The 11,017-nt window shown below is 38.9% G+C and overlaps 1 long non-coding RNA gene across 1 annotated transcript; it reads right to left on the bottom strand.

Moving 5' to 3' along the window:
- Positions 1-699: 699 nt before the first annotated feature.
- LOC309712503 lies at positions 700-2,309 on the bottom strand. The gene is made up of 2 exons (XR_014278308.1): positions 1,799-2,309; positions 700-1,495 (listed from the first exon to the last, which is right to left on the bottom strand). It is a non-coding gene; the product is annotated as an uncharacterized lncRNA (long non-coding RNA).
- Between the last annotated feature and the right edge of the window lie 8,708 nt (positions 2,310-11,017).

The raw sequence follows: 11,017 nt of genomic DNA on the forward strand, positions 1-11,017 counted from the left end.
TATAGAAAAATGACACGTGAAGTGTAATGTGTCGCACCTGTATATAGTCGTATACAGTGAGGCTGTTAACACCAGTGTGTCTTCGGTGAAATACACAGATATGGTGTTATCCACTGACCTTGCAGAGTGGCACCAGGAGGCGATGCAACATTGGTATTTAGGCATTCAACAATGCCACAGGGGCACTCATTTAGTGTGGTGTGTATCTGTGTGTGTTCGCACATCTGTTGGGTCCACCCCAGGGACAACTACAGCAGACAGTTCTGATTCTCACATATATACAAACGCGCACACACGTAGAGATTGAGAAGGAGGGAGATGGTGGGTATACGGAAACAAATTGACAGATTGTGCTTATGAAGAAACTGTCTTAATTAAACATCATTAAAGGAACTCGATGATGAATACAGCAGAAGCACCCCTCAAGCTACTACAGAGTGCTTTGCCCCAGAGTGTTTCTGCAGGGCAGGAGTAATTATGTTTAATCTTTACTAGAATTATTCATCCATCAGTTCATCATAAACAGGGTCTGAGAACACATACAGTATTCAAGCCTTGTTCTACTAAAGCATGGTATCTGCAAACAGTAGACTGCACATGTAACACTTCTGGAGTCGTTACAGTATACTAGGACCAGTTAGGTTCGACTACTAGAGCAGTAATGAGCGTAGCATGTAATAAAGACCACAGACCAGTAAATACGTTTAAATTGCCGGCTTATTATTTTGTGAAGACAGAGAATAGACAGTTATAGACACATTACATAAAACATTCAACATCACACATTTAAGGAAAACAAGATGTTTTCTTTCCCCTTCTTAGTTCAGTATGTTCTGTTAGTTCATCCTATTTATCTCAAAACCTTTTATTTGGCTTTAGAAGGATGTTATTCTCAACCTAGGTTATTGTTTTATTTATTTCAAGTTCTAAGTTCAAGTTTATCCTTTGATCTATTTGCATTAACACTGTGTTATTTTAAATCAAGTTCAGTTCTTTAGGCCCAAGATTTAATTTAATCTTGGTCTAGGTTCACCTTTAAATTCTCAACCAGTTCTTATTTTGTTTTAACCCAACAAAATTATTTACATTTCCATTAACACCATTACAGCATTAAAATGTAAGGTTGACCAAAATAAATTACAAAAATAAATAAATAAATGTAAAACTGAAAACAATTCAGCAAAAGGCTGAATAAATCCCTTAAACAAACAAATAAACAAAAGAAAGTTGTCTTTGTGTCCTTTAACTATTAGTCCTGGAATTACTCCGAATGATTATCCAGTGCTTTGAAAAGTCCGCTGTTCTTTTGCAGAGGTGTATGGATTAATCCTACCAGTTTTATCAGCGAAAGAGCTCAACGTCCAGCAGGGGGCGTTTTCCTTTTTCCTGCTCGGTACAGTTCAATGGGTCCGTGGGTGGCTCGCCATCTTGTTTCTCGCTCAGCGGATCAAACTCCGATTCTAGCTCGGCATTTCCCAATCCAAACCTTAATGGCCTACCATAACAACGAAATAAAGTGCATAAACATTCGAAAATAACACACGGGTAGCCCTTAAATAACAGTAAAAGTCCGTTTTTTCCAGCTTATTTAGCCGTAAATGAGGTGACGCCAATATGGCGCGCTGAAACACCTTCAAAGGCCTTTGAACTGCAGCCTGTGTGTCGTTTAAGCACGAATCCACCGTTTTTAACATAAAACAACATAAATCTGCTACCTTGGCTCTCCATTTGCATGAAATGAGCAATATAATACAACAAAAATTTCTTGCATGAAATAAAAGACAATTTCTGAACTCACCAAGTCCCGTTCGGTTATGTTCACAACGTCACCAAGGCAAGGACAGGTCGGAAAAACAAAAATACATTCTCCAGAGTACAAAAATGGCTTTAAGTAGATTTTTAGCTTATTTTTACTATTTTTTCACTCATTTAAGCAGCAGCTCTGCAAGGACTGTCTGCATTTCTCCCTCTCGAGCATCAAAAAGAAGGAACAACCCGATTGGGTGTGGCTAATCACAGGAGTCACGCTGCAGCGTGCCCTTTCACAATAAGAGTCTCAACACATATTTTAGCCATTTTACCTGAATTAACATAAAACACCATGAATTAGCAAGTTCTGTACCCTTTTAACATGTTTTTAAACACAAATGAAATCCTATACCATGAATTATATCATTGCTGATGTTTTTAATGAATTTTCTAACCATTATGATCTATTTATTGACTATTTATCACCTGTAATATATTTCTTATGACTGTTTTTACTAACAGGCTTTTATTTGTTGTTAGCTATGTTAACCAGGGTTACACACAGATGTAGTGTCCATGGTTGCAATGTATATGTTACGCAATACTGTTGCTTATGTCCCTTGAGGTGCAGCAGCTGTGTGTGTGTATTTTCTTAAAAATCAATTTCCCAAAACTTACTTTCATGACCCAAAACATGTCCAGTTTTATTCATAGTGTGTGTTTTTAACATTAATAACTGCGCAGCTGCTGGCTAGCCGGGAACCGAAGCAGCTGCAAGAGGTTCAATCGAAACACTCGAGAGCAGCGAAAAGAGCAGAGTTGCACCAAAATGACCAAGAGAGGAGCTGTGTCTGCTATGATTTGCAGTTTTGCTTCATTTCTGATTGCACTGCTTCTGAGCAACAAGGAACCATGTGAAGCAAAGACAAAGTGTTACCTAAGGCTAAAGAATAAGTCCAAGTGAAGTTTGTTGTGAATCTGCAAGTCACAGCTCTGCAGCAGAAATGTTAACAAGCCCCGTATTGACTTTGGCAGCAAAAACATAAGTCAACTGCAAATAATTCATCCTCAAAAAACGTGTTCATCCAAATCTCACGAGAACGCAGCAGCAGGGAGAATTTCACGGTTTGATCCGGGAGTCTTCGTACACATTTCAGGATGTCAGTGGGGCGGTTTGAGCTCTTGTTGGCAGAGTTGGGACCACATATGAGGAGGCTAAGAAACCATTTCAGAGACCCATTTGACCTGGAGCATCATCTAGCTGTGTGTCTGAGGTAAAAAAACGATTATTTCACAATTGCCATGTCATTGTTTATTCAGCACAGCTGCGCGCTTTGAGATATGAGCACACTTGTTGCCACGTTCATTGGTCTGATAGGTGAAATATGTTTAACGCGCAAAACATTCACACAAATTAAGGTCTTAAAGTGTAGGTGATTCCTTGTTTTGGTTATATGGATATACCATGAAGTGCCAGAGTCTTATATGAAATATTATAATACAAATTTTCAGTCATACCATTCGGTGCTAGCAGGAAAGTGCAGAATTTATCAAAAATGTTGTCAGAGCAGAAGATCAGATCTATGAAGTGTTTCTGATCAAATTTAAAACACTTAATTTGTATGTAGAAATATTTTTTATGTCACTGTTGTGAACTCATGGTATTCCGGAATTCTTAGGATCCCCAGTATTACAAATCCTGACCACAGCCTGGAAAGGTACAGGTGCAGCTAAAGCACATTAAAAAGGTCTCTTTAAAGGAGGGTATTAAATGGTCCTGGAACAGAACTCCCTTAAGTGAAACACAGCTGTTGTGCAATGACACGTGGAAATGTCTGTCAAATGGTGTCCTATGATGTCAGTAGCGAAACACACTTGAAAGAACAGAGAACCTCTGTGAGCACTGAGTCATCCCTGGGATATTATAATATTCCACTGGATTTTTCATCATAAAGACCCGATGACTTTACTGTATTAGAAGAACACAAAGGATAGGGATAAGGGATAAGGTATTCATATTCACTGAGCGCTTCACAGCAGAAGGACTCTTTAGGCTTTGTTATGCTATTCCTTGGCTTTACATGTTGAATGGATTTAGTGAAGAAAACTAAAGCTGGGGCCTTTTCTTGCTTGTAGTCGTTGACAGCATTTCAGGTTTTGCAATTAACTCGAGCTACATTCAGAAATGTGTATTTCCTTCAGAAAAAAGTTGAAGAGAAATTTAAAAGAAGATAAATTCTTTGCTATAACTTGATTTCTTTTGAAAACTGAACAAGTTATTTTTACTGTGTGACAAATCACAGGTGGCCACAAACACAATAAAATGAAGACTTTGGTTTCTGGATCAATGTAAGAATAAACTACAGTCCGGACTCACGTTAAACTACATAGTAAAATGGGCTGTCAAGTCTTTAAGGACTAAGGAACTATCAATTCAATTCAGTTTTATTTATACAGCACCAAATCACAACAACAGTCGCCTCAAGGCGCTTTATATTGTACAGTAGATCGTACAATAATACATACAGAGAAAAACCTAACAATCATATGACCCCCTATGAGCAAGCACTTTGGCAACAGTGGAAAGGAAAAACTCCCTTTTAACAGGAAGAAACCTCCAACAGAACCAGGCTCAGGGAGGGGCGGGGTCATCTGCTGTGATTGGTTGGGGTGAGAGAAGGAAGACAGGATAAAGACATGCTGTGGAAGAGAGACAGAGATTAATAAAAGTATGATTCAATGCAGAGAGGTCTATTAACACATAGTGAGTGAAGAAGAAACACCCAATGCATCATGGGAATCCCCCGGCAGCCTAAGTCTATTGCAGCATAACTAAGGGAGGACCTGATCCAGCCCTAACTATATGCTTTAACAAAAACGAAAGTTTGAATCTTAAAAGTAGAGATAGTGTCTGTCTCCTGAATCCAAACTGGAAGCTGGTTCCACAGAAGAGGGGCCTGAAAACTGAAGGCTCTGCCTCCCATTCTGCTGTTAAATCCACTCCTGCTACACTACACTTCACACGCTCATGAACTTGATTAACATCCTGTCCTTAATCCAAAGGGTTTACATTTATGACGTCGGGCAGCGTGTCACTGCAAAAAAGGTTTTCATCTCTGTGATGTTGTTTTAACTTAGTTCCTCCCATGATTCTCATAAGGATTAACATTTTGACTTCTTTGTAAAAACCTTAATGATTTACAAGTCACTCATAAAGTGGTTGTTTCTTCACATTCTCTTGATAGCTTTAGTTATTTTGGAAGGTTTTAAACACTCTTTATAAACATAAGAATATACATTTAAAACTAACACTGGTTTGCAATGACAGCGTGAAAATGACTAATAGTGATTTTTAGAGGAACAGTTTAGCGACAGGGCTGAGCATGTCCTGGTTTGAAACTTGACCAAGCTTTAAGACTCAAACAGAGTGCATTGCATAAAATGTATTCACATAAGCTACAGCTGATTTGCCCTACAAATGTTTTTTGCTATTCTGAGGCTTGACAATCAGAAAAGAGAGGCTGAATAAATACAGAGGACCACATGCTGATCAAAGAATACAAGTACACTGTAGAAAAACAGAAGACTGTATGGATTCTTCTTTAAGCTGCAGACTGTGAAAAGGCTGACGAAACTAAGGAAAAGTAAGGAGACAAGGACAACGGAGCTTTTAGTGCAAAGTTCAGACTTGAAAGGAAATACTCCTAAAGCCTCTAAATACCGAATACTGTCTGCTGGCAGCAGATGTACAGAAACTAAGTGACTGACTGGCTCTGAGCATTGTATACAAACATATACACCAAACAGTACAAAGGAGTACACGCAGCAACACATAGCAGACGTTTGAAAGCCACACAATGCAGAAGTCCAGTGTGAAAAACATTCAGTGAGTGAAGCGCTCCAGGTTTAGGAGATGCATAAAAACAAGTGTAGCGATAAATAAGCAAGCACGTGTTCATACTTTTCACTGAGGTGGACTTTTTGGGAGGGTGATGATTCGAGGTGGGCAGTTTGAACCAAACAATGGTATTGGTGTCCAATCGATAGTAGCACCACAGGATCAATGCTTTGTTTCTTTGCACAAAGATCAGTAGGTAGCCCACTGATTATATTAAATATATATAATTTGGGGAAATGCACTATGTGAAACTTTTTGCACTGACTGTCATGATTATTTTATTTATAGCACATTTAAACAGCAGAAGCTGCTTCAGAGATAGACTCATGTCAAATGAAAGTTGCGTTTTTTGTGTTAACTCATTATTATGAAAAGTAAAACTCACAGCACTTTAGTGCTCATTAACATTTGTTCAGAATTCTCAAACTGAATCCTCATCTTATGACACTCCTACATAAGCTGCCTTTATAGGTTAAAAGTATTGGTACTGGTATCGGCAGTACTGGCCCTGTATTAACTTGGTATCAGATAGATCGATAGCAGTTGCACAGCATTGCTGACAGTTAGACACAAACACAAACGCTTTGTCTTAAAGACACATGTAAACACAAACAAAGCCAAAAAGAGATTATCAAATACTGCGGTTCTGTCACTGCTGGTAAATCGGTGAGATACTCGTAAAGAGTTAACTGCTGTTCGTGTTTATAATAGACATAAAACACACATGTATTAAATCTTCAATGAACTCACCATTGATGAGGAAGTCTGATTTTCTTACCAGCTTGGTGTTTTTAAACCAGATGTGATTAAGACGTCAGTGGACATTTATGATTGCTATGTCATTAACCAATGAGCACAACCTGGTTCATCCTCTATTCTGGCCCTGATGGGCCCACCATTTAGAAGATGAGCTTGAGGTCACAGAACAAATTCTTTCCCAAACCCCAGAATATTTGCTCCCTGGTGGCCATTGCAAACAATGCAGGTTTAAGGCGCTTCTACTGTGTATTGACTTTCCATTTCAGACCAGAAGCTGCATCCATTATTTATGTCTGTGAAAGTTCTCAGTCATCCAGGTCATCGTAGTCTAAGGAGCTTGGAAAGCATCTGGACTTCTTTAACATTTATGGACATTTTCACTGTATTTATAAACAATATTTATTATTTTCCCACCAACATTTCTTTCTCTAGTCCTACCTCTTACTTAATGTGCACTACCACCAATTACATTGCTCCTTATATTGCACCTGCTCCTTTATATGGCATATATAACTTGTACATATCTGTATAGATACTTATGTTATTACATACAGTCCCTGTGTAGGTACTGCTTTAACTTTAAGTCTATTTTTTGGTTTCCCTTTTTCCTTCTCTCATTCGAAAGGAATTTTAATGTAAAAATCTACAAGCTGCTAAGGGAGAGATGCCAAACTGTCTTTCATTGTTCTTGTAACAGTGACAATATAGATCTATTCAATTCTATTTAAGCTTCCTTGAAGACGTTTCACCTCTCATCCAAGAAGCTTCTTCAGTTCTAAGAGCAATTGGGGTCCTGACCCTGGGGACCCCTATTAGGGGTTCATGACCCTCTTACGGACACTCCCATGGGGCTTAAAACCTGGGACTCTCCCCCAGTTGCTCTTAAAACTGAAGAAGCTTCTCAGATGAAGCGGCTTCAAGGAAACTTAAAGAAGTAGGTTGCGCACAATTTGTTTGTGATTTGGTGGAATGAGGGAGAAATGCTGATCATGTCAACACTCTGTATGAAACTGTAAATCAAGCTGTAGTGTCATATGTAACTATGCAGGAGAAATATAACTTCATAAAACAGCTTTTTAAACCGTACTATGGGGCAAAGTTACCAGTGTTTTTACATCAGGATTGATTTGTGACTCGATACCTGCAGTTTAATTAAAATTAAAGTTATAGTTCCTTACGCGTTAATAAAGATAAGGACTTTAAAATTACATCCTAAATCACTGACCAGACAGTTTCTTCTAAATTGACTTTGTTTAAGTGCTGATTTAACTTGCTGTTTGGTTCATTTTAGACAACAAAACTATTTGATAAGCTTGAAAAACATGGTTATGGTTAAACATGGTCTTTCACAGCAGTAGTCCTGGACTTGGAAAATCTAACTAATTCATTAGAGACAAAGCGAAATGTGAGATAATGATTTAAATGGATTTCACACGAGGCGTGGTGGAAGGAGCAGATTTGATTCACAGCCACAAAGCCACAGTTTCCAAAATGATATAGATAAAGAGACAAGGCCCAGACAGAGAATCAGCTAACTGTGCATGTACACGTGAAGAATCGCCAAAATCTTCTTTGGCTGAAGTGTCTCTGAACTGCATGAACTATTGTTGCTGCTGCTGTTGTTAAAATTCTGATGATGCCAAGCTCAGTTTCACACATATTTTCTAAATTCTTTTTTTTTTATTAGTTTTTGTTAGAAACTGAGCTTATGATGAACTCACCACCTCTTCTCTCTTTGTGTGTGTGACTGAACAAAATGGACCTGTTTTATTGTTTGCTGAGGAATGAAGGTTAATATGATCATTTTGTTTTTAATTGCTTCTCACAAATAAGTGCACTGCACAGTCTTGAGTCAGGATCTATTGTCAGCGTGCTGACACTGTTGGCCTGAACCATGTACACTCTTTCCTTTTCATTGCTTTATCATCTGCTCTTTTTTCTTGCCTGTGTGAAGCACTTCAGGGCTTAAGTTTAGAAAGGTTTAACATAAACAAACATAATTAAAAATATTATTGTTCAGAGGTGTCAGAGATTGTAATGCTTTGCTAATGTGAATGCTATAGAAACTATTTAAATCTGACTTCAGTGAGTATTTAGCTTGCTGGAGTTAGCAAATGCTAGCCCAGCCCTTTACAGTTTACTAGATAAACACATGAAGGGTAGAATCGTGACGGTAAAAAGGTTCATATATATCTGACGTTGCCCCTGTTAGCTTAATTTACATGTATATTTATTGTTCTCAGAGATCACAGACACATGCTATGTTGGCTGTGTCGTCAGTCTGAATTAAAGAGCTGTAAATTGAATGATGAGGGCAATGTGATGAACCACATCACTGACACGTAATTGCAAATTTTGACATTTCTGCCAATTTCATGTAAACAGATGTAAAAACAGATGAAGATTTGCAAAGTCAGTCTAATCTGAAACGACACACCTCCTCAAGCTTCTGCCAGCCAGTGAAAATCTGTGAAACCACAAGTATTATTTTAAATATATCTTAATTTAGACTGATCATTTACAGAGGAGCTACTTTGCCAGCTCTCTGCGTAGTGTTTTTGATTATGGTGCAGTGTTTCATTGCTTTCCACAGAAGCAGAGATAACACTCTACTACTACACACCCACATATGCCTCAGCACTGTTGCAGATGGCCATACGGCCCATCAATACTGAGAGAGGGGAGAGCGAGGCTTTGGGCATTGCCAGGGATGGAGCCATCAACTCAAATTGATAGGTCTCGCTATCGCCATGAGTTTCTGGCCACAGCATCAGGAGATTCTGGAGGAAAAACCTCCTACAACTCAGAGCAGACTCTCACTAAGCAACTCCAAGTCACAAATTCTCATCCTGCCCTCTCACCCCTCTTAGATAGTTTTCCTGTCTAAACTGTTGTATTATGGGCTGGTTTTAACCTAAGTGTTGCAAGGTTTAGCCTCAGTCGCACACAGTATTGGGGAGTAATGGAATACATGTGCCGCCATTACGTATGTAAAATACAAAATATGAGTAATCGGGTTACAGTAACGCGTTACTGCCCATCTCTGGTCATGAAGCTCCAGTTCCCAACCAGATGGCTCGTGGCTGATGGCTATCACCGGGTGAAATCAGTAACTAACAGGGTACATTACCAAAAACCTCCTTTTGAATGTAGTTGGCAAGTGTTTGCAGACAAGTCAGCGTCTTCCATGCAAACTGCTGGTAATCACAATAACCTAGCGAGCAACTAAAGCAATCATAAGGAGATTTGATACAGCACCATATACCTCTATGCAACTACCACAACAACTTTCCAACTGGTCACAGAATATTTTCCCTGCCAAAACAATGTATTCCTTTTAAGCAGGGCGCTGACTGGTCTCTATAATTAATTTGTCGGCAACTTTCAGTTTTTTCACTGCAGTAAGCAAATCTAAGTAATTACTGCAGAGAATGGAAAAATAAAAAATAAAAATACTAAGAGCAGTAATACGAGTGTGACCAGATATTTTATCCCCAGTGGAGCTCTGAGAAGAAAAACAACCCAAACTCCAGTTCCAGTCTACTGTCAAGCAAACTATTGTAACTCCCACTGTCTCAGTGGAGCTATCAGGTGTGGATGTGAGTAGAAAGCATGTCAAGGCTTCAAAAAAAGTATTTTTATAGCTAATTTCCTGGAGGAGTTGTACAATAGTCAGAGTCTTCAAGGTGTGCATCAGAACTCTCCTGATGTGTCCTCGAGCAAAACAATGAGCCTCTTAGAACAAGAGAAAACAGTGCTGCTGTCCAAAATATTCCACCAAATAACTTCATTAATCTCAAACTTTCCTTAAGCTCATTCCAGAAAATTGTTGCTTTAATAGGCAAAAGTCCCAGATCATACCATGCAGTCCCCCACGTGACTGCTATTGGAATGATTCCCAGTGGAGATGGTCGTAAATCCTGGTTTTCACACATGGACTAATGGAGTGCTGCATGATTTCACTTGGTCATTACGATTACAGGAGATCTAAAAGAAATTGTTGCATGGCCTGTAACTGCTTCTGATCAGTGCTCAGGTTATAGCTGATTTCTCACAGAGTTCATGTGTTCTGATAAAAATGTGTGAGTCTGTGTTCAGCACCACTGTCTCTTCATGCTCGCATCGCCGCCAGTATCCCCTCACCTCCATCACCTCACACAGCAGTGGAAATGAAACCTGCCGCCCGGGCTTCCTCATCGATTTACAGTCTGGACAAAGCGCCAAAGATTCAGACTGTATGGCAGGTCGGGAAGAAATACACCCATCAGCAATTCCACTGCCAGGAGAATGAATTAGAAATGAGCCACTGCCCTGTGCTGGCACAACCTGAAGATTGTCAGACATTCATGCAATGCACTTTCATTTCACATAATTAGAAAATAAGAGGTCTATCAGGGCAAGACGATAAAATAATAATAATATTTAATGACAAATTAAATTGCCCAACATTAAAGAAATTTGCAAAGTTTCTATTAAGCTGACTAAAGGTTTGACAGATTTCTTTGAAAGTAGTATATTGACTGAGCTTTGCATAATGAAGTTTGCTAATTAACACGTTGAAGCGCCCATACACAAAGAGAAATGTAAGAACTTACTGTATTTGTTGGAAGC

The sequence above is a fragment of the Aulonocara stuartgranti genome (genome assembly GCF_965226115.1).
Source record: "Aulonocara stuartgranti genome assembly, chromosome: 2".
Taxonomy (NCBI): Eukaryota; Metazoa; Chordata; class Actinopteri; order Cichliformes; family Cichlidae; genus Aulonocara; species Aulonocara stuartgranti.